Raw genomic sequence first — 27,805 nt, 5'->3', positions numbered from 1 at the left:
ACAGAGGAAGACTCTGTCTCAAAAAAAAAGAAAAAGGAGTTGTTATGAAGCTGAGGTGAGTTTATGTATAGCAAGTGCTGAGCCCCACATCTGGGCCCAGGAAGACTCAGTGACCAGTGCTCTATAAACCATGGCCCATCCTCCCAATCCTTTATCTTAGAGACACGTAATCTCAGAAATGAACAGCACCAGATGGGTCGGAGGCCTGAATCCCTTCTAGAAAGCCTCTAACCATGCTTACGTCCCTCCAGGCACCAGATGACCCTGCCCTCCGCAGAGGCCACCAACACTGTCAGAAGAGCTCAGAGGACTGGAAAGTGCCCCCACCTGATGAGAAATAGGGTTCTTGTAGGGCATTTCCGAGTGCTGCTCCCAGGACGACTCTGGGGGTCCATCTTACGCTTAGGACTAGAGGGAGTTCAACAGCCAGAGGCAGCTGGGAAAAAGCTCAAAGGAAGCACCCCTTAGCAGCTGTCACTAGGAATTAAAAGTCATGGAAATATAAATCATTCCATGAGGCAAATGGCAAAAGACATGTCAGACAATTCACAGCAAAAAAAAATATATATATATGGAAATGGCCCTAAATATACAAAAATATTAGCCAGGCACAGTGGGTCACGCCTGTAATCCCAGCACTTTGGGAGGCCAAAGATGGAGGATCACTTGACTCCAGGAGTTCGAGTAACATAGCAAGACTCTATTTCTACAAAAAAAAAAATGTTTTAATTAGCTGGGCATGGTGGCACACGGCCATAGTCCCAGCTACTCAGGAGGCTGAGGTGGGAGGGTCACTTGAACCCAGGAGGTCGAGGCTGTAGTGAGCCAAGATCGCACCACAGCACTCCAGGCTGGGCGATAGAGCAATACCTCAACTCACTTATAATAAAAACAATGCAAATTAAAACTACACCGAGAGCATTTCTCATCTCCCAGACTGCACACACTGGCATACACTGAAAACGCAACAAGCGACTCCGAATGAGGTGCGACCCTGAATGAGGGCGACTCCGAATGAGTTGCTCTTCTATGTTGCTGAGGGGAATGTAAAAGGGTACACAATCCTGATGTAGGAAGGCAATTTGACAATAACTACAAAAGCACTACATACACATTTTTCCACCCAGTGATACTATAAATTTACCTTGAAGATACAGCCTTAATACAAAATACATCTGAACAAGGTTATACAATGCGGTATTATCTCTAATTGCAAAATGTTACAACCAATGTTAAGATGTCGGCTGAATAAATGCTGGCAGTCACATAATGAAGTGCCATACAGCTCTCAAAAAAGGAAGAGAAAGTCCCTAGAAACTGACGTGGAGTGATTTCCAGGACACACTGTGTAGTGGGAAAAAGCAGAGTGCAGAGGAGTGTACCTAGTACACTATCTTGCCATGTAAGAGCAGGATATAAGAAAATAAACATGGCTGGGTGCAGTGGCTCACGCCTGTAATCCCAGCACTTTGGGAGGCTGAGGTGGGCAGATCACAAGGTCAGGAGATTGAGACCATCCTGGCTAACATGGTGAAACCCCGTCTCTTCTAAAAAATACAAAAAGTTAGCCGGGCGTAGTGGTGGGTGCCTGTAGTCCCAGCTACTTGGGAGGGTGAGGCAGGAGAATGGTGTGAACCCGGGAGGTGGAGCTTGCAGTGAGCCGAGATCAGGCCACTGCAACTCCAGCCCAGGTGACAGAGCGAGACTCCATCTCAAAAAAATAAAAATAAAAATAAAATAAACATGTATCTCCTTATTTTAAAAAAAAGAAAGACAAGGCCGGGCGCGGTGGCTCACACTTGTAATCCAGCACTTTGGGAGGCCAAGGTGGGCGGATCACGAGGTCAGGAGATCGAGACCACGGTGAAACCCCGTCTCTACTAAAAATACAAAAAATTAGCCGGGCGTGGTGGCAGGCGCCTGTAGTCCCAGCTACTCGGAGAGGCTGAGGCAGGAGAATGGTGTGAACTCAGGAGGCGGAGCTTGCAGTGAGCCGAGATTGCGCCACTACACTCCTGCCTGGGCGACAGAGCGAGACTCCGTCTCAAAAAAAAAAAAAAAAAGAAAGACAAGATATGCCTGAAAGTAATGCAACTCAAGGCAGCCTGGAAACAGGATTGGGGAGATGACATGACTCTAGCTTGATATAGTTTTGACTTGCGGAACCACATTAATAACTTACACACTCATAAAATAAGAAATAAGCAAGGAGAAGAGAGCCCTAAAATGGAACAGAATACAAACTAAACACATGAACTTGAGTACAGTGCAAATAACAGCCCTGAACAGGGCGGACAAAGCCCACCCAAGTAACTCTGACCATGGCACCTACACCTGACTCCACCCCTCGGTCCCCGGGCAGAAAATAACTGGGAACAGATACTGAATTCATGTGAGAAAGTTTGTTTACAATGGTACGAGATGGCAATTCTGAATTTACTTTCTGTGTATTGTGGCACCAGGCAACTGAGCAGTATGTTGAGGATGAGGGAGTCAACACCAGTGAGCACTCCAGGAGCCCACATCTTGGCTTCTAAGTCCCATTCTATAGAAAAGGAACCAGGGCTCCTTGGAAACATGGCTGACACTGGGACTTGGGCCATGGGGGTAGAATATCAGGCGGCTCCACCTTCTTGTGCCTGAAAGCAAGGAAGTGCTCAAAATTGAAGGGAACACATAAAAAAACACATGTACAGGAGTGAGCTTGGAGGGCGGCAGCCAAATCTGGGACAACTGGAGCATCAAAATAAACAATGACAGTAGCAGATGATTTATGGGATAAAATAAGAATTTATTTTAGAATGATATGAAGGAATGAATGGGGGTGAAGGGAAGAAAAACATACAATCAGAAAATCAGCATTTGGCAACCATCACAATCATAACTGATGTGGGCAAGAATTATCCATGGGTGCAAAACCAGCACAAGGAACAGGGCAGGCACAGAGCCAGAGTCCTTATTACTTACAAAGGGAAAACAACTCCGCAGTGGAGAAATGTGGGGACGCCATCTTAATCGCGGTCAAAATGAGTATGGCCTATCATGAGACAAAATGCCATCAGCACCTCCGACGGCACCTGAGGAGGCCCTGGCATCACTTCTGCAGCCCTCCTGCCACAGATGCTTGCCCTGCTCTTGTCGGGAGAAGACAGGAGGAAAACGCAAACTGAGGATTCAAACTGAACTGGCCTGCATCCTTCAAAAATATCCAGACTCAGAAAGCAAAGCTGAGGAGAATGAAGTGCCATCAAAAAGCCATGTGCAGTCCGGGGTCGGCTCCTAGGCCAGTGCGGAGGCTGCCACAGACAGAGCTGAAACAACTGGCAGCGTGTGACTAAGAAATGAATTTGATCAGCTTAGCGCTTGGCTTGCGCCTGTAATCCCAGCACTCTAAGAGGCCAAGGCAGGAGGACGGCTTGTGCCCAGGAGCTCAAGACCAGCCTAGGCAACATGGTGAAACCCCATCTCTACAAAAAGTAAATAAATTGGCTGGGTGTAGTGGTACGTTCCTGTGGTCCCAGCTACTTGGGAGGCTGAGGCAGGAGAATCACTTGAGCCCAGGAGTGCAAGGCTGCAGTGAGCTATGATGCATCACACCACTGCACTCCAGCCTGGGGAACACAGCAAGACTCTATTTTTTTTTTTTTTTTAAGAAAAAAAAAAAAGGAAACAAATTAGAACATAGGACTGAATCAATGTTATATTTCCTAATTTTGATAAATGTACTGTGGTTATGTAAGAGAAAGTCCTTGTTCTCAAACTCTATAGACTCAAGTATTCATCCAAAATCAGTAAGCAAACAGGGCCATGCTCCCTCTGGAGGCCCTGGGGTCAAATCCATTCTGGCCTCTTCCAGCTTCTGGTGGCCATGGGTACGCCTTGGTGTTCCTTGGCCTGTGGCCACATCACTCCCAGCTCTGCCTCGGTCTTCACATGGCCTTCTCTGCTGTCTGACTCAAAGCTGCTCCTCTGCTTCTCACTCATAGGGACACCTGTGATTACATCTAGGGCTCACTCAAATAATCCAAGATAAGCTCTCCCTCTCAACAACCTTAACCTGGCTGGGGGCAGTGGCTCACGCCTGTAATCCAGCACTTTGGGAGGCTGAGGTGGGCAAATAGCTTGAGTCCAGGAGTTCAAGACTAGCCTGAGTTATATAGGGAGACTCCCAACTTTACAAAAAAATTTAACAATTAGCTGGATGTGGTGGTGCAGGTCTGTAGTTCTAGATACATGGGAGGCTGAGGTGGGAGGATGGCTTGAGCCCAAGAGGTTGAGTCTGCAGCGACCCACGATTGCACCACTGTACTCCAGCCTGGATGACAGAGCGAGACTCTGTTTCAGGGAGGTGGGGGGAACCTAATCACATCTTTCACCACATGAGGTAATATTCACAGGTTCCAGAAAATACGATGTGGCTAATCTTTTGATGGGCCAACGGTCAGCCTGCTACATCATTTTAAAGAACTGATAAGATTATGTCACATCAAATACAGGAAGATTCCATATCATTTACCAATATTCTAATACACTGAGAGAATATTTAGACAAATTCATTCTTCCTCAGTGTTCATGACAGGAGAGATCGTAACTACATTTATTATCTAATTTTTCAGCCAAATATTTAAGAATCAAATGAAATTCAACCTCATGAAGGTATAAGAGACTAGGTATGTAGAAGGTATGGAGAACTAGAAATGTTGAATCACACACACAGAATTGGTCCTCGATACTGCACCACCAGCCTTCCCTCCACTCCCCGCAGCACTCGAGAACTCGCCCACAGCGCAAGGTGCCCCTGAACTGTCACCTGCGAGGGACAGCAGCGGCGTGAGGAATGCACACAGCATGCACGCACTCTAGCAGGGCAGCGTGAGGACGGAACGAGAGCCACGGCCCCACAACTTTCTGCCATGAGGCCCAGACAGCACCAGTGTTTCCACAACTCAGGCAGTCTACTCTTTATTTAGTTTCAGATGACTCTTAAAGATGCTCTTTTCCTAGGAGTTATCGATCTGAATAAAAAAATAAAGCGAGACACTCCACTGCCAGCATTTGGAGGTGGTGTTTTGCTGACTGACACTAACTGGCCTCCACAGAACACGTGGCAGGTGCTACAGAGAAGATGCCAAACCAACCCCTCCCTCCACGAGCCTGGACTCCAGTGCGCCAGGCCCCTCACCTCTGACAAACCCACGCATGCCTCGAAGCCCCATCCTGAGTGGCTGTCTCCACTGTACTGACAATGAGCCTCACGGGCTCCCTCTCCTCTGCCGCCTGTGCGTTTGCTGTTGTCTCCTGGTGAAAACCAAACGCCAGCTGAACACGAAGGCCACATTTCAAAGCCCATCTGCTGGGTCTAGAGACGGTCCACGTAACCTGTTCACAGACAAGCCCAGCACATATGTGCAATGCAGGATTTTATACGCGGATCTTTGCCTCGGCACGCAGGGCCACTTGCGAAGGAGCTGTATTTCTCCTCTGTCACTAACTAAATCCCCTCGGGTGCAACATACAAGATGCAATATGTCACTCATTGGCTGATCTAACAATTTATCCAACAAATACTGAGGGAGCTCTGAGTATTTTCTAGGCATGGTTCTGAGTTTTTGTCTGTTTTTTGAGACAGAGTCTCACTCTGTTGCCCAGGCTGGAGTGCAGTGGCTCGATCTTGGCTCACTGCAACCTCTGCCACTCGGGTTCAAGCGATTCTCCTGCCTCACTCTCCTGAGTAGCTGGAATTACAGGCACCTGCCACAGCACCCAGCTAATTTTGTATTTTTAGTAAAGATGGGGTTTCACCATCTTGGCCAGGCTGGTCTTGAATTCCTGACCTCATGATCCACCTGCCTGGGCCTCCCAAAGTACCCTGCTGATTCTGAGTATTTTAACAAACCCCCTTCAGAGGCACAGCACCATCATCCTGTCATTCTGTTCTAGGATTCCACAGTTAGAATGGAATAAGTCAACAGGAAAGAAAGGGGGTTCTAGACTTGAGATAGGGGCTGAGGTGGGACAATGAACAGGGAGTCTGAGGTGCAAGGCTGGAGTTCTGGTGAGAAGATATGCCCGGAGGGGGAGAGCAGGAGCCTGACAGCCCGAGGTCTTGCACGGAGGAGCCAGCAAGCTGAGGAGGGCAAGAGGAAAAACAAGTAACTGTGACCCACTTGGGGGTCTTGGCACTGACCGAGAACTGGAGGTTCCTCTCCAGGACAGGGACCATGGGGCTCCCTTCCCCTTACTGGGCTCTGGGGAACCGTGGAGAGGACGCCTCACCCAGCCTGGACGTGGAATTGTTAACCCTGCCTCTTGAGATGCTGGGAGAATTGGGAAGAAGAGAAAGCAGAAAAAGGAAGGCTGTGTAACTGACGAGATCTGGGCATACTTGAGGCAGAACTTTGAATGACAACAGCTAAACTGAGCTTCAAATAAATACATAAATATTAATTCTGAAGACACTTCAACTCCTTACAGCTATAAACTATTTATGGTTTACTTTTTCACAACCTGCCTTTTTCAAAACAGGATTCAAGTTAGTAAGTAAGTTATTCTCAGAATAATAACACTTTAAAGTTTGCAGGCTCAAAAAATAAGCTAAGAGAAACAAAAAGGGAGGAAAAAATGACAGAAATTCTTAAGTTTAAATGCATTCAAACGGGTCTGTAAAGGCATCTCACTATTCCTGAGCTGAGTAAAAAGGAAACGAAAACTTGGAGCAACATGATTAACCACCACCCCTAAAAATCTTTTCTATGAGGTGAGGAATGAGGAGAACATGGCTGTGCGGAAGGCTCTTTTCTCCCGCCCTGTGCTGAGCAGCGGTGAGACCGAGCCAGCCGACTGCCCTCCAGGAAGTGAGCACAAAAAGACCTGCCTTTCTTTTTTTCTTTTTGGAGACGGGAGTCTCACTCTGTCACCCAGGCTGGAGTGCAGTGGCGCAATCTCGGCTCACTGCAACCTCCACCTCTGGGGTTCAGGCCATTCTCTGCAACTTCCGCCTCCCGAGTTCAGGCAATTCTCCTGCCTCAGCCTCCCGAGTAGCTGGGATTACAGGTGTGAGCCACCGCGCCCGGCAGAGACCTGCCTTTCATCCAGAGGAAAGAAAGGGGACAAGGAGTAATCAATAACAGACAGTGTGAATAATCAGAAGAAGCAGAGGCCACTTCTTGGGAAGAGCGAGAGAAATGCCCTGGAAGAGAAACGAAGCCACTGTTGGAATAAAACAAAACAAACATCACCCCCACCCCACGCAGCAGTGAAAGCCACCGGCTTGTCGGGCATGGAGAGCAGAGGGCTGCGATGACACACACAGACAGAGAGCATCTCTGGAGGGCCCCAACCCATGCACAGTGAGGAGTCACTGAACCGGAAAGATTGCAAGTGACTCAACGCCACGATACTGCAATCCCAGGGTGCCGCTCATTCCACCTTCTTCATGCATTATTTAAAAACCCAAGAACCAAAAAACAACCTCACAATCTGAAGTTAGAAAACGTGAATGAGTGACTGTCCATTCTGAGTCAGGCGTTGCTCTGGCTCAAGTATAAACAGGCATAGCTACTGCTTTCCTTAATTTTTATCTTGAAATAATTTTAGATATTCAACAATGTTGCAAAGCTAGTACACATAGCCTTAACCCAACATGCCCGACCATTAGGTCTTACATAACAATAGTATAATTAATAAGACCAGAAACTCATTTGTACAATACTATTTGTTTGTTTTTTGTAGAGAAAGGGTTTTGCCATGTTGCCCAGGCTGGTCTCGAACTCCTGGGCTCAAGCCATCTGCCTGCCTCAGCCTCCCAAAGTGCTGGGATTATAAGCATGAGCCACCACACCCAACCTGTGGTTGTCCCTGTCTACAGGACCCTAAATTTCCCCTGCTGATTCTTCTTCCTTTCGCCATCCACCCATATGTCAAAAGGTCCTTCTCCTTCCTTTTTGTCTTTTTTTCCTGCAAACTTGTACCTATGGTTTTCTGTCAACTACCTACAACCCAAGGTGGACAGAGCCTTGTGGTAGTGGGGAGATGGAGGAGAACATCAGGAATTCCATGTTGGATTGGGTGTTATCTCTTTTTACGATTTTCAACTTGGAGTATATTGTGTCTTTCACACTGAGGACATGGCTTTTACAAAGTTTACTTTTCTCCTTCATGTTCTTCTACATTATTCTGGAGGAAATACTTTGGAGACAGGAACCTAAGACATAGCCATTTCATCAGCTACCGGGAAGTCCCCATCCCTTATTTTCTAGAAGACTAGACACCAGTGAGCAATACTGATATCAATCCTGCTACCGCGATCATCGCAACAACACACCATACAGTTGAAGACAATGATGGAGTAGGAATCATATCCGGTGAAAGAATAAAGGAGTAGATATCTTTCTTGGGGTTTATTTTGTTATTCTTTTATAAGGTAGAAAGGATTAAGGATTTAGGAACAGTTTCCAAAGAAAATGACATCAAAGACAAGACTTGATGCATGAATAGAATTTAACGAGTAGAGGAAAAGAAAACTGCCCAGCAAAAGCCTGAAAAGGTGGAACACACTGAAATGTCAGCAGTCAGGCTGGAGTCTGGTGAGAGGGAAGGTGGGAGGTGAAGCTGAAGTCTGGTGGGAGGGAAGGTGGGAAGTGAGGCTGGAGTCTGGTGGGGGGGGAAGGTGGGAGGTGAGGCTGCAGTCTGGTGGAGGGGGAAGTTGGGAGGTGAGGCTGGAGTCTGGTGGGAGGGAAGGTGGGAGATGAGGCTGGAGTCTGGTCGGGGGGAAGGTGGGAGGTGAGGCTGTGGTAGAGAGCAGGGACCAGATCAAAAGCAATTTTTCCTCCCAGGTAAAGAGTTTAGACTTTGTACTGGGGCCAATGAAAAGCTGTTAAAATGCTTTAAGCAGGACAAAATCCCTCTCAAATGAAACCTAGAATGTCTCCAGAGTGGAGAGTAAGTGCCAAGTTTAGGAATTACTGTTCAGTTTTTGGGTTACACTTTCTTTACTGCACTTCAAAGATGTGGAGAAGAGTTATGACAGCTGAAGAGCATAGAATTGAAGCATAGAATTGTGTCTCTCAGAGCACACTGTCAAAGGCAAACGTTAACATGGCAGTTAAGAAAGAGGTATATTCACTGCTAAAGATGAGAAAATGGTTATTTTCTTATCACAATAAGAGCTCATCACAATAAACAACCAAAAGAACAACATGGCATAATGCAACAGCGTGCCCCTGAGAGCAGCCTTCCTGCCCTCCCAGGTCCACTGGCACGAGGCAGTACCTGCTCAGGAGGCAGGAACCCAAGTCCCTCACCTTTCTATATGTTTGGGTTTCCAGGATCTACCTGAAACTGATTATTAAAACAAAGATCTCCCCCACACAGGCGACTTTATGTCAGATGAGGTGGCACTAGGTAAAGACCACCAGGCTGCAAATCAGGACACCTGGTCCCGCTCTGCCCTGGCTAGTGATGAGCCCTGCACCTCCCTGACTCTGTTCTCCATGAGATACACAGGGACAGAGCCTGAGGCCACTGAGGCCTGCCCGGTTCTGCCGCAGCCACCACGCAGGCTTCCAGGCCTGGAGAAGCAGCCACCCTGCTACTTTACATTTGGTTGCAGTTAATTAGCTAATGCTCCACCTCAAAACCCAACTGTATGCAGTATTCCGACCCCGCAGACCCTCCAGATGCTGGCACACCCAGTCCAGCCTCACTCACTGCAGAGACAGGGCACTGCACAGGAGCTGGTGCTGCCTCATCTGCCCTCAGGTGTCAATTCCAAGATGACCCACAGCGCTGATGTCCAGAGGTCCCGGGGTCCCTGATGCCTGGTGCTGGCTACCCTGGAACAGAAGAGTTGCTGGTTTCTTGACACGCTGGCCATTTTGTTTCTTTTGATACTATTTCCGAACTGTCATTTAAATCAATAGCCGGGGGTGACTCCATCTACACAGTGATTCACTTCCCTCAGAAACTTTTACATTTAATCAAATCCCATTCGCCATTCATCTAACCACTTCTAACCTACTGGAACTTTCTATATCGATAAAGCAGTAGTAGGACATTACCATTTTGCATAAACACGACAAACTCCTTTGCCTCACACTAAGCAAAGGCTCGCTGACATATCAATTTCCGGAATTACCTTCAATTCTTAGTAAACAAAACTATCCACCTAATGTGTATAATAATTTATCACCAGAAATGGCTACACTTGATACTAGACACTCAGCTATATTTTCTATTTCTTTCAGAATTGTCTAGTTTTACACCTTTCAGATCTTGTGATTTAGTAAAATTCACACTCTCAAAAGTATTTCATCATACCTCTTAATTTTAAGAGTAGGCTCTTGAAGAAACGAGCGAGGAAATCACATCTGCGGTAATAAAAAGACCACAAGCAGAAAATTTCCAGCAATGTGGTGGATTCAGGCTCCAGGTTCCTCTCACTAACAAGTGAAAATGCTTGGAGGTGGGGGGCAGACGAGCAGGCAGGTGCACGTTCTGAAATTCACGGATGTGCTGGTGTGAGAGCAGTGAAGCTGGGGCCCAGCCCGGTGAGCAGAGCAGCCAGGTTTCACGGGCCTGAGCCTGGTGAGCAGAGCAGCTAGGTTTCACGGGCCTGAGCCCATGAACTGGAGTGGGGCGTTGCAGTCATGAGCGGCCTGAGGGGCAGGAGGCAACGCCCAAGGCCCGTGCTGGCGTGGTGTCCGAGGGAGGGCATCCCTCCAGAAGAGTGGGTGTGCAGAGGGCTGCAGACCCAGAGCAAGGTTTACTCAAAAGTAAACCCACCCCACTGGGGCACTGTAAGGAAAATTTTCTGCCCCTCAGCCTAGTAATAAGTAAAGAAGAGGGATGGCTGGCCTTGACCCAGGAGTGACAGAAAACCTCAGACTGTCAGGACCTGTAAATGCTTGATAGAAGCAAACTTCATAATCCTAAAAGAAGCCAACTTCATCCCAAGCTTCAAAGATTTCACATACTTCAATTTCAAAGGAAAATAACTGTCAAAATTTAAAAGGACATTAGGAAACAGGCACCATGATGAACAGCCAACAAAAACTGTAGCTGAATCAGATACAAAAAGACTTCAGATATCCAAATCAGAAATGAATAACTATACAGAATTTGTAAGAAGAAAACAACTTAAAATGAAAATGGAAAGGCTTCAAAACAGACTGGACATAGCTGAACAAAGAATCTGCGAACTGAGAATCATCCTAAATCTCCAACACTTTCACAGCTTCTCACAGCGTGTCTCCTGCCCTTCTGAAGCCAGGGGTGACTGAGTCCTAGTTGGAAGCAATTGGTCACCTGAGTATTCCACCTCCACGTCAGGACGATTCATTTCCACTTTCTTAGTGTATATTTGATCATATCCCAAGATGGGTGGTATTGTCATTTACAAAAGTGTCTTGATCTTGTTAGACCTTAGGTTGAGGAATTTTTTTTTTTTTTTTGAGACAGAGTCTCGCTCTGTTGCCCAGGCTGGAGTGCAATAGCGCTATCTCGGCTCACTGAAAGCTTCGCCTCCCGGGTTCACGCCATTCTCCTGCCTTAGCCTCCCAGGTAGCTGGGACTACAGGCGCCAGCCACCAATTTAGAACGAATTCAGAAGGATTACAGAAAACTCCAAAGCAAATGCATTCTCTTCGAGGCGTGGTGGCGAGATTTTAGCTAAGCTCAGGTAGAAAAGAAGAAATTTGGCATGGGCCAGGATGGCGCCTATGCCAGAGGCTGTTCGTTTTCCCCAGTATCTACCCCACCCTTCCCTAACTAGAATCCCCAGTTCTTTATTTGTGCACAAGGTCACCCAGATATTTTCCAGCCTCCCAGTGAAAGTGCTAAGTGTAACTTTTAAGAAACATCCTTAAAGGAAAACAGTGGGGTCTTCTTCCCTACTTCTTCTTTCTGGAAAGGTGAAATGTACAAAGGGTTTTCATGTTCACGAAGAAAAACTATGCATGTACTTCAAAAAACATTTTGCCCCAAAATAAACTTACACTAACTTGTTACATAACATGTGTAAACAGGATCTAGTTTGAGACAATAAGAAGGATAAGATATCAGTTTGAAAGGAGCCCTTATCAGAGCAACACGAATTCCGCTAAAATTGAAGCAAGAACAAACATCAAATTTATAATGAACCTTGGGTGGGAGAATGGTGAAATCATTTGGTGCTTTACAAAAAGTTGATGGGGGCAATGCACCAAAGAAATCAGTAGTTTGCAAGTGGACAATTAATTTTAAGGAGGGCCAAGATGATGCTGAAGATGAAACTCTCAGTGGCAGACCAACCACACCAATTTGCAAGGCAAGACTTCATCTAGTTCATGCCCTAAGTGAAGAGGACTGACAATTAACAACACAAACAACAGCCAGTATCACAGACCTCTCCATCGCGCTTACACAATTCTGATTGAACAATTACCATTGAGCAAACTTTCCATTTGATGGGTGCCAATGCTGCACCCAGATGAGCTGTAGACCAGAGCAGAGCTTTAGACAGAAATCTCAAACAAATGGGGTCAAGACCCTGAAGCATTTCTTTGAAGAATTGAAACAGGAAATGAAACACGACTTTACCAGCACGATCCTGAAGACAAAGCACAATCAAAGCGCCAGCTACCAAGAAGTGGCTCCATCAAAGCAAGAACAATCCAGATGACAGCAAAGGTCACGGCAACCGCTCTTTGAGATGCTCAAGGCATTTTGCTTGTTGGCTTTCTGGAGGCCAAACAACGATGACAGCTGCTTGTTATGAGTGTTTGAGAAAGCCAAAGCTTGAGCAGAAAAATACCCAGGAAAGTGTCACCAGGGAGCCCCCTCCACCTCCACAGTGACAACAGTGCTCCTGCTCATTCCTTGCATCCAAAACAAGCATCCAACAAGGGGAACTTTGTGACAGCTTTCATAGGAAATAATCATTAAAATCTGTCTTACAGTCCGGATTTGGCTCCTTCTGACTTTTTTGTTTCCTAATCTTTAAAAAATCTTTATAGGAAACGTATTTTTCCTTCTGTTAATAATGTAAAAAGAGGGCTGGGCACGGTGGCTCACACCTATAATCCCAGCACTTTGGGGAGGCCGATCATCTGAGGTCAGGAATTTGAGACCAATCTGGCCAACGTGGTGAAACCGCATCTCTACTAAAAATACAAAAATTGGCCAAGCTTGGTGGCACATGCCTATAATCCCAGCTACGTGGGAGGCTGAGGCACGAGAATCGCTTGAACCCGGGAGGTGGAGGTTGCAGTGAGCCAAGATTGCACCACTGCACTCCAGCCTGGGTGACAGAATGAGATTCTGTCTCAAAAAATAAAATAATGTAAAAAGACTGTATAGACACAGTTAAACCGCTAGAACCCTCCGTTCTTTAGGGACAGATTAAATGGGTGGTATCGTCATTTACAAAAGTGTCTTGATCTTGTTAGACCTTATATTGAGAAGTTTGTTTGTTTGGTGTTTTTTTTGAGACAGAGTCTCGCTCTGTCGCCCAGGCTGGAGTGCAGTGACGCGATCTCAGCTTACTGAAAGCTTCACCTCCCAAGTTCACGCCATTCTCCTGCCTCAGCCTCCAAAGTAGCTGGGACTACAGGCGCCTGCCACCACGCCCGGCTAATTTTTTCTATTTTTAGTAGAGACGGGGTTTCACTGTGTTAGCCAGGATGGTCTCGATCTCCTGACTTCATGATCTGCCCGCGTCGGCCTCCCAAAGTGCTAGCATTACTAGAGGCGTGAGCCACCGTGCCTGGCTGAGAAGTTTGTATTTTTTTATTTTTATCTTTTAATTCTGTTTTTCCATGAACTTTTTGAAGTCCCCTCATATATGCAATGGCTGGAGCTTGAGCAGCCATCTTGGACAATGAGGTAACCATTAAAAAAAAAAAAGAATCTTTGCACAGCAAAGTAAACATAGAAGGAGCCTGAGGCCTTGCTATGCTGGAGCACCAAATAGCCTTGGAACGACTACTTCTAGGGAATCTTAATGTGAGTGAACAAACTTTAATTTGAGTTACACAATTGTTATTTCCTCTCCCCTGTAACTCTCAGCCAAACCTAATCTTTATACGGTGAGCATGAAGAGATCTTAACCTGACCTTCACAGAGGAAGTATCCAGGGCCACTCTTCCTCTCCAGTATCTGAGTCAGAACACTTCGATATAGTATCTGCTAAAACTTACCTTGTGATATTAGCCCTTTCTTTAAAATAAAGATAAATCAACCTACTAACCATTGTATTTTAAAAAGAAGCAATAGATTCAATGTACAATAGAAATAGCTACTGGAACCTAGCCAGGGACATTTAATGCTACAACAGCTACTTGGAAATTAAGACTACAGTTATATATTAAACAATGACAATAATTGCCTCCTTCAAAAATTCCACAGTCATCTTTGTGCGCAAAGAACACCATGCACACCACAATCCTTTTCCCCTACTGCTTACACCTATTTCAAAACTGAGAAGGCGATCCCACTGCCAAATGGAATGACTAATGACCAGAAGACCACAGGTCAGCCTAGAAAGAAAATGAAGGCTGCAGACGGCGTGCCTGGAGAAGTGTACTCACTTCTCCAGTAAGCCCCAAGTTCTCTCACAACTATGCAAAGCTGCTTCTCTTACCATTATTTGAAGGATTTTTGAAAGTATCCCCCTTGTAATATGAGTGGACCCCCTTCCCCAACCGACTTCTTTAAGTTCTTTTTTAAAGGAATGCGAATCTATTGAAAATCATTACAAAAACATGACTTGTGCCTGCAGTATTCTACTCAGCACTATTGACAGAGAGGGCAAACAGACACATCAAATGTCAAGAGCAGGAGGAAAGAACCCAATAATTAGAGAGTGTTCTGGCAAGAGGAGAGAAGAACCCAATAATTAGTGTTTTGATTTAACCGAGATGCTTCAGCAGGAACACACACTCTCTCTCTCTCTCTCACACGCACGACCGTAAATTTGATTATTGGGAACACTGGTGCTTCCTACTGTGCTGAGCCTGGAGGAAAGGCCATCGGCTGCCAGGCAGCACAAGGACAAAGAGCACAGGCTGCAGAGGGCACTAAAGGCCAGGAGGGGCCCGTGGAGCAACACGTCAGAGACGGTGAGCCCAGAGGAAGCAGGATGTGATTTGGACTCTGAGAAATGAAAGAAAAAGAAGAGAAATTCAGGACACAGCAAAACAGAAGAGGAAATACTGGGCCACGCTCCAGGGCCCACACTCTCCCCAGCGCCACGTGCTTTAGGGGCTCAATATGGAGGCAACCGACCTCCATGATCACTGACCCCGGCGTGGATAAGTTCGAGTGTGCAACCCAGCTCCACCACAGAGAGGGTAACAAGGATGAACGTGTGCTCCCCTAGGACCAGAGAGAATCCGTTCCCCTGACTGAGGAGACCCTTGTGGCTACCGGGGAGGGTTTATGCTTAAGAAGAATCAGAAATGAATGTAGGGTCAGTTGGGGAGCTGATTATCAAGGGTCCCGCAAATTCAGCAACTACTGTGTGTCGTCTACAGGCAAACGCCAGGTGCTGCTACACTACACATCTATCGTATACCAGAGCTGAATGCATGTGTGGACTGCGGATGGCCGCCTGGCCAGGAGCTGGAGATACATCTGTTACCAAATAGATTACAATTCCTGGCCTCCTACAGCTCACAGTCGAGTGGGGAAGAGACCCGAAACACAACAAATATGAAAACTGCACAGTGTGTGAGAGGTAGCGAATGCCATCAAAAAAATAGGGTACAAATAGAAAAAGACGAAGCAGTGGGCAGGCATCATGTCAAAATCGAGTGCTGACAGCAATGCTCTGGATGGATAAAAGGCTTAAGAAGGTCAGAAACAGAAAAATCTAACGGCAACAGTGGCATGACAGTGAGGCTTAAGTATAAAGACTGAGAATTAGAACAAAGAGTGGGAATGGAGAGGGAAGGTGCAAATTCCCGACACTGACAAGGGACGGGTAGGACCTGGTGACTAGGTGGATCATGATAAAAAGAAGAGGGACAATTTAAAGGTGATGTTCTCTGTATTATGGTCGGAAATGAGACAGTTGTGACAAGAAACTGGCTTAAGGGCAAACTTCACAGTGAACAAGAAACCAAGAAACCCGGAGGCCGATCTGGAGTCGATTACACTGAGCAAGTCACTTTCTCTGTCCCAGCCTCACCACCTTATCTTTCAGATGAGGGTAATGGTTTTAAACTATTATTCAGATTTCTTGTAGATCTAAAGCTTCCAATTTTAGGATGAATTCCACTTAGACAAGACAAATCTAAAGATACCTGAGTGATGTTGTGGACTGTTTCAAATACACAATTTGAGCAAAGACAGAGGCCGGGCCTAGAGAGGCATTCAGAAATCAAACATGAAAGTGATGACTGAAGAAGAAAAAAGATGAATTATTTGAGTAAGTATCAGGAAAAAAAGGAAGGGAAGAGGAAAGAGAGATGATCTACAGAGGGGAAGAGCTCCTGGTGCAGAAGACTGACCCTCCATGGAGAGGTCTGGGGGGTCACCAGGGTGCAGGGGAGAAACATAACAAGACGTTTTAAGAATGAACTACAGGGCTGGGCACGGTGGCTCACGCCTGTAATCCAGCACTTTGGGAGGCCGAGGCAGGCAGATCACCTGAGGTCGGGAGTTCGAGACCAGCCTGACCAACATGGAGAAACCCCATCTCTATTAAAAATACAAAATTACAGGCATGGTGGTGCACGCCTGTAATCCCAGCTACCCAGGAGGCTGAGGCAGGAGAATTGCTTGAACCCGGGAGGTGGAGGTTGCAGTGAGCTGAGATCACGCCACTGTACTCCAGCCTGGGCGACAAGAGCGAAACTCTGTCTTAAAAAAAAAAAAAGAATGAACTACTGTATGCAACAGGTACGAGGTTCAGGGAAGTTCCCCAGAAACCACTGGTGCTATTAACGCGCAAGGGCAGCACTCCGGGTGTTCTGTGACTTACAGAATCCGTGGAAGGGCAAGAGAAGCAGAATTTGGACTCAGCTTTCAGGGAAGGCAGAAGGCCAGGACCAGTGCCCTGTGCAGCAGCTGGGAAATGCCCTCTACCATATTCCCATGCCCTAGAAGGCCCCAGAAGCCCCCAGTCCCTGGCTGCTCCTGCTGAGCCAGCAGAATGGGCAGCTCCCACCACCTCCCTCAGTGCACACTCAGGGCAGCCTGGCCTCCGGCAAACGTGTCCCTGAGCAAAGCCCTGGCTGCCGGGGCACCTGGCTCTCCAGCCTGTGTGGTGTGAGAAGCACCCGGGAGGCAGCAGACCCACAGCACTGCCACAGCTACTAAAGCTCTTTCTTTCGTTGATATTCAACTCGTCCTTTACAGAATACTGGACAGAATAAAATTTGACCTTTAAAACAGTTGTTCTTCTCTGAAATCATGGAAACAACATTGTCACGCTCAAACCCGAATGCGGACAAGTTGCTGTCCTGAGACTAAACTCTAGCAGGACCCGCTCGGCCTGTGATCCCTGGGGCAGCCGCTCTGCTGAACAAAAGGTTTCTAACAATAAACAACGAGGAATAATGACTGCCAAGTAGCTGGACAGAAAAGAGGAGATCCCTGCGACGCAAGTGACCTAAAGAGCTGGTTTTCACTTGTAAAAGCATAGGCATACAGCCAAGAACTGCTGAGGTGTGCAAACATGGGAGACGGGGGTGTCATCTTTTCTGACACTGGTCAGTGTTTTATTTTGCTGTCTGCTTGTGAGGAGGTCCTTTCTCCAGAAGCCTGGAAGAATGGCCACGGCCGACTCTGGGAGAACAAGTGCATGCTGAGGGGACAGGGCGCGAAGACCTCCCGCTGCCACCTATCAAAGGCCTTTCCGCAAAGAACACAAGCCTGCTCTATGACCTCAAGTAATACTTAGAACCCAGGCCTGCCAGCCTAGGAACATGATGAAAATTATCTAACTCTGTACTTTATAAAGGCTAGTAATGAGTAAAAATGGATGGAGATGGAAGAACCTTGGAGATTATCAGGCAACCTCAGTAGCCACCCTCCTTGACAAGCTGAAAGCAAAAGAACTCAATGGGATAAAGTTTGTCTAGTGGAGGCCCAACCTGCCGCTCCGCTACCCCTCAGGCCTGCTATACTAAGGAAAATGCGGTAACTGTTTACTGCTACGGTATCTGAAACCTGCACTGAAGAACAGGGCAGGTTAGATGCCCGCGCCTGAAACCAGACGTTTTCTCCATGCAGTTTCCATGTCATCTGTTTGCATTAAACCCCCTGTGGTTCCAGAATCCCATCTGAAGGTCGTTCTGCCCACGGCACTTTTGTTGTTGACAAAATGGCAGACCCTTGTGGATTTTCCCACTAAAATGATTTCACAAAAAGGTTAACTTGTTTCTAAATGCCAGGCTGCTGGTAGGAACCAAATGAATGAAAAGCAATCACCTGACTGGTTTTATGTGCATTGTCACAACCACAATTACACTACTCATTTCACTGAAAATCTTTCAAATCACCTCTGCAGGCTTAAGTCCAAACTGCAATTAGTCTCAAGCAAATGAAGGAGCCTCCATATTTGTCCCATGAAACCACAAAGAACATTAACATTCTCTCCCATGTATCAACAACTTGTTACCTTGGTCCCAAGAGACTCAGCTAAACAAAGGTCATGGGTACAAAGGGCTTACTATTTGCTATGACTTTCACTAACATCTTTAAAATGGGAAGAAAAGTTATGCAACTTTATTAACTCTGGGCATCTTACGTCAAAATAGTCAAGAAAAATAAACTTCGAAAGTGGTATGAGTAGAAAAAAGAGCACCTTACGATGCACTTGTCAGCAAGGAAGGTGATCGAGTCCTTACCCCATATCCACTCAAACACCTTTTCCTTATTCCAGTAGGAACAAATGCAGAGTCCAGCCTGCTCCTCTGGCTTCCACTGGAATGTCTGCTTACACTTCGCCCACCTCGCCCAGCCCTGGTCTCCCTTCGCTCCCAGCTCAGACATCACCAACTCTATGGAGCTTCCCCCAGCTGTCCCCCTCCAGCCTCTCCAAGACCTGTCTAACTCTTCCAATGTGGTACAGACTCACTTCCCTGCCTCCCTGGGGGGGCAACAAGCTGCACTGGAAAGATCAACATGCACCAGGGCAGGGATCCAGCTGAATCTACCATCAGAACTGGCACACTGGGAAAGGGACGTGGAGACGGGAACACCTTCCTCCCAGGGTTATTGGGAAAATCCAGGCCCTGATGAATCAGTGCCCTAACCACATAGAATGCACTCAGCAAGTGCCACCTACTACATTCCTTGAGTAGACAATTCCTGGAGTGCTGTTGGCTTGACTATAAAGCCTTCTCTGCGGATACGGTAGTGGCCTAGAAGGCTCGATCAGAGGACACGGCAGTAATTCGCATGGCTTCTGGTCAAGAGAACTCGCCATCCCCCTTCACAGACTGCATTCTTCCTTTCAAGGCGCTGTCTCGGTTTACCATCCACTCCTTAGGTGGGTTCTTGGACTGCTCGGCCTCCCATCTCCCCATGAAGCTCTGCTCCACTACAGCAGGGGCAATGTTGGGCACTGCTCACAGAGGCTGAGGCACAGTGGAATCCCAATAAACATGTGCTGAATGAATGAATGAATGATGTTTATTTTCCCCATCAGACTTAGAATTCTTTGCCAGTAGGAGGTATCACTTATTGTTATATCCACAGCAACTAGCAAAGTGACGCATATATGGCCAATAATCAACATTTCGCTGCGTTCAACCAAGTAGTCATTTTCATCCTTGCGCCCTTCCTACGCCCAGGCTGTGATTAGATTCAGGGTCACTTGTTTCAGCCTCACCTATACCCACGGCAATGACCTAACTCTTCAGGTTCACCCTGAAGACACCGGCAGCTTGTCCTAGCACTTCTTCTAGTCTCTGTCTTCTGTGTCTGCAGCAGGCTTGATCAAGGCAGAGGGAACAAGAGTCTTCTTAAACTCATAGCAAGGAGAAAGAGTAGATAATAAACATAATTTATTTTGGCAAACCAACTTTGGAGAAGAGTAATATTTTAGGTAATATCAAATGGCAAGATTTTTACTATTTCATATTGAAAGGCATCGAAAGTACAGCTCTTTGAGGGAGAGTCACTAAAAATAAAAGGTTTGTCCTCCCTGCTCAGCCCACAAGTTTCAGTCAAGGCATGGTAAACATTTCACAACAGACGCAGGATGTACGGGCACAGGCGGACGGGAGCAAGAGATACTCAGTGGCCTCCAGGGTTATGAGACAAACAAGACTTCCTTCATCTTTCCAATGAAGCTCTTCCGAGAGTTCTTCATACTTTGTATCGTTTCTAAAGAAAAATTTAGGGGGGGCCCAGTGCTGTGGCTCACGCCTGTAATCCCAGCACTGTGGGAGGCCGAAGCGGGCGGATCACGAGGTCAGGAGATCCAGACCATCCTGGCTAACACGGTGAAACCCCGTCTCTACTAAAAATACAAAAAAATTAGCCGGGCGTGGTGGCGGGAGCCTATAGTCCAGCTACTTGGGAGGCTGAGGTAGGAGAATGGCGTGAACCTGGGAGGCAGAGGTTGCAGTGAGCCAAGATCACGCCACTGCACTCCAGCCTGGGTGACAGAGCAAGACTCTGTCAGGAAAGGAAAGCAAAGGGAAAAGGAAAAAGAAAAGGACACGAAAAGAAAAGAAAAGAAAAATTTTCTCAAGAAGAAAACGAGCAGCATGGTTAGGATGCATGCCGGTAATGAGGGGCTTCCATGCCTCCCTCCCTCCTCTCCAGGAAACTCCGGTCTTTGATGTGTAACAACCGGCAAACCACCGAATTAGGATGATGGGGAGGAAGCACAGTAAAAACCAGAGACAGCAAGTGGGAGAAGCCACCGCACCCTCGGTTGACAACAGCAAAAACAGGTAAAGTCCTTGCCCAAAGATCTCAGTGATTTCCTTTCAAATATTTTAATTGACAGATTAAAAAGAGGGAAGAAAGGAAAGAGAAAGGGGTGGGGAGAATACAGAAGACAGAAGCAGGAGAAAAAGGCCTCTGCAGCTCAGGGAGAAACAAGCCAAAACTTTTTTGTTCCTTTTGAGGAGTAATGCAGGTTAAAACTATATCAACATAAATTATGTTTATATAAACATAAAATTTATAAAAGTATATTTCACTTTGTAAGAAAAATTCCAACTCCTTCTGAAGCAAATGAACACTAAATTTATCTCAGGCACTTTAGAGTTAACAACCCACATTGTAATAAACGGCCTATCTCCTAATCAAGCCAACTCCCAACAGCCATGATTCCTTTGGAGACTCGGACTCCCTTCTCGTTCACATCCCTTCATTAACCAACACTTCCCAAGCCTGCCAAGGTCAAGGATTCTGAGTGCTACTAAGTGCTTCTTAGGAGACCAGCAGGGATGGAGGAGGAGGTGGAAGGAGGGGCAGGAGGAGAAAAGGGGAAAAAGTAGGGGGAAGAAGAGAAGAAGGAAAAGAGAGAAGGGCAAGCACTGAAAGGGGAAGGAGGAGAAGGAGAAGGGGGCAGGCGCGGGGAGCGAGGAGGAGGCTGCAGGATGGGAGGCCATCGAGGAGGAGAGGGTGAAGCAGCAGCAGCAGCAGCTTCAGTGGGAGGGGGAACACCCTAGCACCTGAAGCAGAGAATCAATACTGAGTGTAAGAATTATTTTCTCAGGATTGCTTCTGTTACTTAGGGAACAAAAATAAACACAGCTAAATGCATTTGTGCTGGGCATTAAAGAAGAAATCGTATTTTTAATCATTAAGAAAGAATAGGAAGCCTCACAGCACATTTCAGGAGTCTGGAAGCCCAGCCCCCATGGGAAAGCAGACCTTCCAGGGAACAGGGCGCTCCACAGCGGAGACAGTTTGCACGTGAGAACCCTTTGCCCTAAGTCATAAACACTCCACCACCCAAGTCCCTCCCAGACGCAGCCCTGGAGGAGGCCTGCATTTTGCTCCAACAGAAGTGAGTGACTCCTCCAAGGGTTTCTGTCTCAGCCACCACAGGGTCAAGAGCAAATGCCCACGCGGCTGTCACGGGGAAGACGCAGAGCAGTGGGAGCCTGAGGACCCAGATCCTTGTGAGATGAGCCTCAGAACAAACACCCAGCGGAGGACGCTTCTGTGCCAAAGCAGGGCAGGCCAGCCCATCTCGCGCACACACCTGCTTGCACACACGCACAGCACCACTCTCAAGCAGAGGAAGGCACAAGGCCCAATCAGGACAGGGTGAGCTCAGGAAGACAGAGAGGGCTGTGATCGGGGAGGGGCTCAGAGGGGGTTTCAAAGGCAATGTCACCTTCCATTTCTTAAGCCCAGTAATGCGTAAAAGCAATTCATTCTATTATTTTCCACACGGTAAATAGATCCATGTGCACACTCCATAATAAGCACAAACATAAGCACAGGCTGCCTTCACTCCCTGCCATTCAGGAACGTGGACTGTTTGAGGGGAAATAATGTCAATATCTCACCTAAGAATTCATTCAGAGACAACCAAATACCTCCCAGCTCACTGATGCCTATGCTTCCATGTCTCCAGAGTGCTGGAGGAAACCGTAAATAAGATTCCTCTGCAGATTGCCTGGCTTTGCAAAGAAAGAGATGATTTTTGTCATTTTTGTCAATTTAGAGTGGCTTGCAAAATGTAACTGGAAATATACAACCACCCAATGACTTGCAATCCCATACACTCAAGAGAAATGAAAATATATGGTCCACACAAGACTTGCACCCCAACACTCATGGCAGCTTTATCCCTAAAAGCCAGTCACTGGAAACAGGCACGGCGTGAACCTGTGGGAGAGGGAGGGTGGATGCACCCCGCACGGATGTGCAGGCTCCGGGGCATCCAGCAATGAGCTGCCGCCCGGACGAGTCTCAGAAGCCTCACCCTGAGTGAAGAAGACGAAACGCAAAAGCAAAAGAATACATCACGTGTGGTCACTGTAGAAAAAGGTAAAAAATAAGTGAGGCCACCTGGGCAAGATTATGACAGGGAGAAAAGGCTGGCAAGGCTGATTCCACCTCCCTCTTAACCTCACTGGTGGCTGCCCTCACCTATTCCCGGATGCAGGCACAGCTAACCATGGGAGGAATTTAGTTTGCAGTTGAACTTTAAAGCAAGGATGATAACAGTCCCTCCCTAAAACTGGTCCCCTCCTGGTTCAGGGACTGAAACCACCTTTGTAAGACTATGAAAGGACATGAGATTAGGATTATGTGAAGGGCCTGAATTCTGCTGAGATGTAGATGTCACTAATGATACCCAGCCATCATCCCTAACTTGCCTTTCTATAATTCCCTGCTGCTCGGGAGTCGCGGCCAGAGGTTATAAAATTTGCGACTTCCCCAATTGCTCCTGTAGAAAACAGCACATTACAAAACCTCAGTTTGGTCTCTTGAGATGTTTTTCAGAGTTTTGCATTCTGGCAACCAACTGACCCCACCTGGACCCATCCTGTGGCCCCAACCAGAGGCAAACTCAGTGCAGAGGACCATTTTCCCCACCCCATGACATCACCCCCCCAACCAATCAGCAGCACCCACTCCCTAGCCCCTGCCCACCAAATTATCCATAAAAACCCTAGTCTCTGAGTTCTCAGAGGGGCTGATTTGAGTAATAATAAAACTCCTGTCCTTCCACCTACAAGGCTTTGAGTTAAATTCTTTTTTTTTTTTTTTTTTTTTGTATTTTTAGTAGAGATGGGGTTTCACCGTGTTAGCCAGAATGGTCTCGATCTCCTGACCTCGTGATCCGCCCACCTTGGCCTCCCAAATTGCTGGGATTACAGGCGTGAGCCACCCCACCCGGCCAAATTCTTTCTTTACTACAATACTGCAGCCTCCGTGAATTGGTTTTGTCTGTGCAGCAGACAAGACCAACTCATCGGGTAGTTCCATGGGCAAAACTAGCCTGTGGTGATACGAGGCAGAAGGCGGCTGGCCTTGGCCAGGAGAGACTGACTGCAAAAGGGGGCCGAGGAAGCTTTCTGGGGAGTGGAAGTTTTCTCCATCTTGCTTTGAGTGTGATTAAGCAGGAGGATACAACTGTCAAAACTCATCAGACTAAACATTCAAGATCTACGCATTTTACTACATGTAAATAGCATCTAAAAATCGCCTGGAAAAAAGTTTTTAGAAAGGCATATGAAAAACGGGTGTTCTAAGCTTTAAGGGATTTAAAGAGACATGAAATATACAAAATGGAAAATAGAATGGCCCTTTCTGTACATCTTTAAATCTGTTGTTTTGATTGTGAATTACTGAGGCCCTGGTGTGCAGTGCAGTGAATCTCGAATGGTGCGGGGTCCAAATGCCATGAGACTCTTGGCAACTCCGTTCATCACAGCCACTGTCTTGGAACCACTGGATAAAAAACCCATACTGGGAGAACCAGGAGGCAATAAAGAGCAACTCTCTCATGCGCCATCCTAAGAACCCACTAAGAAAGGGGGCGGGGGGTGGTGGAGGATCCCTTTCCTAGCAGCAACAGAAGCTCTAAGAAGAAACTTAACAAGACATGCATAGGAGCGTCGGGGGGAGACTCTCCTACCTTATCAGTGGACATAAAAAGCAGAGCAGAACAGCCCAAGAAGCGCGCCACTGCCACGGCTGCAAAACACCAGGTCTCCCCAACTCATCTACAAGCTCATATCACCCCAATTGACAGCTCAACACCGTGGTGGAGAAGAGTTGTTAGTTGGGGCCTGCTAGGAGCAAGGAGAGTCCTGGGGCTCCCACGCGACTCCTCTGCTGAGACCTAGAGAGCTGGCCTGGCCGCAGTGGCCTCCACCTCTGCCTCTCTGGCTCTGACTCCGCAATAGTGAACTGCATCTGCCCCTCACAGCCACCGCCTTGTGCTGAGACTTGGAATTATTCTCCTCCTCCTAACCCTTCCACAATCAATACTGACATTGAGAGCAAGGCACTTCAGGTCTCCCCCAAATCTTAAGATTTCACCAAGTCAGCCACGCTCACACCCTAACTCAGCTCCCTCAACCCCTGCCACTTCCAGTCCTGCTCCCGTGCTCAGCGGCCAGGGCCGACAGAAGGTGGCAGCAGGAGAGAACCTTAAATGGGGTGGGTCAGCAGTGAGACTTACACAAAGAAGAAAAGGAACCCGAGAAAGACGCGCAGGCCCAAGAGGAGGAAACACAGCAGAGGGAGAGGAAAACCCCCAAGGGCAGCTGGGCTGGGGGTGGGGGTTGGAGCTTGACCTTGACCTTGCCTTGTTTCCAGCAGGTGAGCCAGAGCCACAGAGCATTTTAGGAAGCTGACTTGGGGTGGTATGGGGGAGGCTCCTGCTGAGAGAAGGGTGGGGAGATGGGGTGGGGAACGATGGGAATGGGGGGACCAAGGGGCTGCCTGCACTGGGGACAGTGGCTGACCATCCTTCCAGCAGTCAGTTACCGTGAGTGTGGCCAGCAGGGGTCACTTAGGGCTTGAGGGAAGGATGGGACCGCCTGTGTTGCCAGGCATGCATGGCCCTTGTTAGCCCCTTGCTGCAAAAGGGTAGAATATAAAGAAAATGGGAAACGGGGCAGAGAGTGATCATGGGTGGCGAATGGGGCTCTGGGAAGACCTGCGGGAGACCATGTCACCATCAGACTCTTCCTTCCACTCTTGTCCCCAACACTGCTCCTTAGAGTGTGACTACAATTTCTATAGAACAGATGCTACTTTTTCATAAACTCTAAGGTGCCAAAGATTGTACGATGCATCACTGTCTTCTATGTCACTAAGGAAAAAACTGCCAATTAAACTATGACATGACACAACACTTTCTCTTTGATAGGAATTTTTATCTGATACTTAGTAAGAAGAGCTATTGTCAACTTACTCAGACATGTTTCTCATTTATCATTCTTTTTTTTTTTTTGAGACACAGTCTCGCTCTGCCGCCCAGGCTGGAGTGCAGTGGTGCAATCTCGGCTCACTGCAACCTCCATCTCCTGGGTTCAAGCAATTCTCCTACCTCAGCCTCCTGAGTAGCTGGGATTACAGGCGCCCGCCACCACCCCCAGCTAATTTTTGCATTTTTAGTAGAGACGGGGTTTCACCACATTGGCCAGACTGGTCTCGAACTCCTGACCTCAGATGATCCGCCCACCTCGGCTTCCCAAAGTGCTGGGATTACAGGCGTGAGCCACCACGCCCGGCCTCATTTAAATTCTTATATATACACAAGAGAAAATTACCTGAAGGCCGGGCACGGTGGTTCATGCTCGAATCCCAGCATTTTGGGAGGCCAAGGCAGGAGGATTGCTTAAGCCCTGGAGTTTGAGAGCAGCCTGAGCAACAGAGCAAGACCTTATCTCTACAAAAAAATTTTAAAAATTAGCCAGATGGTCCGGGCGCAGTGGCTCACGCCTGTAATCTCAGCACTTTGGGAAACCAAGGGGCGGATCACAAGGTCAAGAGATTGAGACCATTCTGGCCAACATGGTGAAACCCCATCTCTACTAAAAATACAAAAATTAGCCGAGTGTGGTGGTGCGTGCCCGTAGTCCCAGCTACTTGGGAGGCTGAGGCAGGAGAATTGCTTGAACCCAGGAGGCAGATGTTGCAGTGAGCCAAGATCGTGCCACTGTATCCAGCCTGGCGACAGAGAGAAACTCCAACTGAAAAAAATAAGTAAATAAAAATAAAAATTAGCCAGGTGTGGTGTCACATACCTGTAGTCCCAGCTACTCAGGAGGCTGAGGTGGGAGGATCACTTGAGCCCAGGAGGTCGAGGCTGCGGTGACCCGTGATTGCACCACTGCACTCCAACCTGGGTGACAGAGCGAAATCCTGTCTCAAAAGAAAAAAAGCAGCCACAGAAACGGGCTAAGGTATTCTTAACCCTTCTTGGATTCAGATCAGAAGCCCACTCTTCTAAGCCCACTTCCCCCTTGGAGCCATGGAGCCTACATTTCACCCAGCGTCACCCTGTGTGCATGAGTGCAGCTCTTCCCTCTCCTAACAGCGCTCTGAGGCAGTCTCTTGGGGACCACTCATGGGCTCCAGCCTGCAGGATGTGATGCTGCCACCACCATTCCACAATCAGGACTCAGATTCCCTCCATGGGTGAGCCTTGTGGCTCTCGGCACAAATCCTGGCCTCTGTCTAGTCATGCTCTCAAGTCCACACTGTGCTAATAGCAACAGCTGAGTCCAGGCCATCAGCAGCAGTCAGACCGATGGCAACACACACCCCCATTTCAAAGATGTTGATGTAAGGAGGGCTAGAACTGAAAGCTGATGTGTACAAGCAAAGAGATAACAAGGTGGAAATTTTCACCAGAGAACTGGAATTGATAAAGAATCGAATGGAAATCATAGAATGGAAAAATACAATGGAATCAAGAATTTGGTAGGTTGGCTAAACAGCAGACTGTGCCCCGCAGCAAAGGAGAAGATCAGTGACCTACAGCAAGAAAAAAGCTCAGAACAGAACGTGGGAAATGTACAGGACATGGTGAAAAGGTCTAACCTATTCTAATGAGCGTCAGCGGGAGAGGAGACAGAATGGCAGAGAACCAGTGTCTTAAGTGATAGTACTGAGAAACAGCAAGCCACAGGTTCAAGGAGCATCAAAAAGGATACATATGAAGTAGTCCACAGCTAAGAACATCTCCGTAAAGTAATACAAACCAAATCAGCTGGACGTGGGGTTTGGGGGGAAACCTTCAAAGGACCAATATTAAGACTTACAGTCAGCGTGACGTTTTAACAGAAAGGAGATGAAGGGAAAAACACCTCTAAACTTTAAAAAAAAAAAAAAAGTTGACATAGAATTCTACACACAGCAAAAATATCCTTCAAAAATGAAA

At 47.3% G+C, this 27,805-nt stretch overlaps 1 protein-coding gene across 1 annotated transcript in view; it reads right to left on the bottom strand.

The window, feature by feature from the left end:
* Positions 1-27,805, bottom strand: part of LOC116463797 (regulatory-associated protein of mTOR-like) — a 193,075-nt gene that overhangs the window by 55,402 nt on the left and 109,868 nt on the right. The window lies entirely within an intron of this gene.

The sequence above is a fragment of the Hylobates moloch genome, unplaced genomic scaffold (genome assembly GCF_009828535.3).
Source record: "Hylobates moloch isolate HMO894 unplaced genomic scaffold, HMol_V3 SCAFFOLD_65, whole genome shotgun sequence".
Taxonomy (NCBI): domain Eukaryota; kingdom Metazoa; phylum Chordata; class Mammalia; order Primates; family Hylobatidae; genus Hylobates; species Hylobates moloch.
The sequence above is the reverse complement of the archived record's forward strand: the minus strand, read 5'-3'. Positions and strand labels throughout refer to the sequence as shown.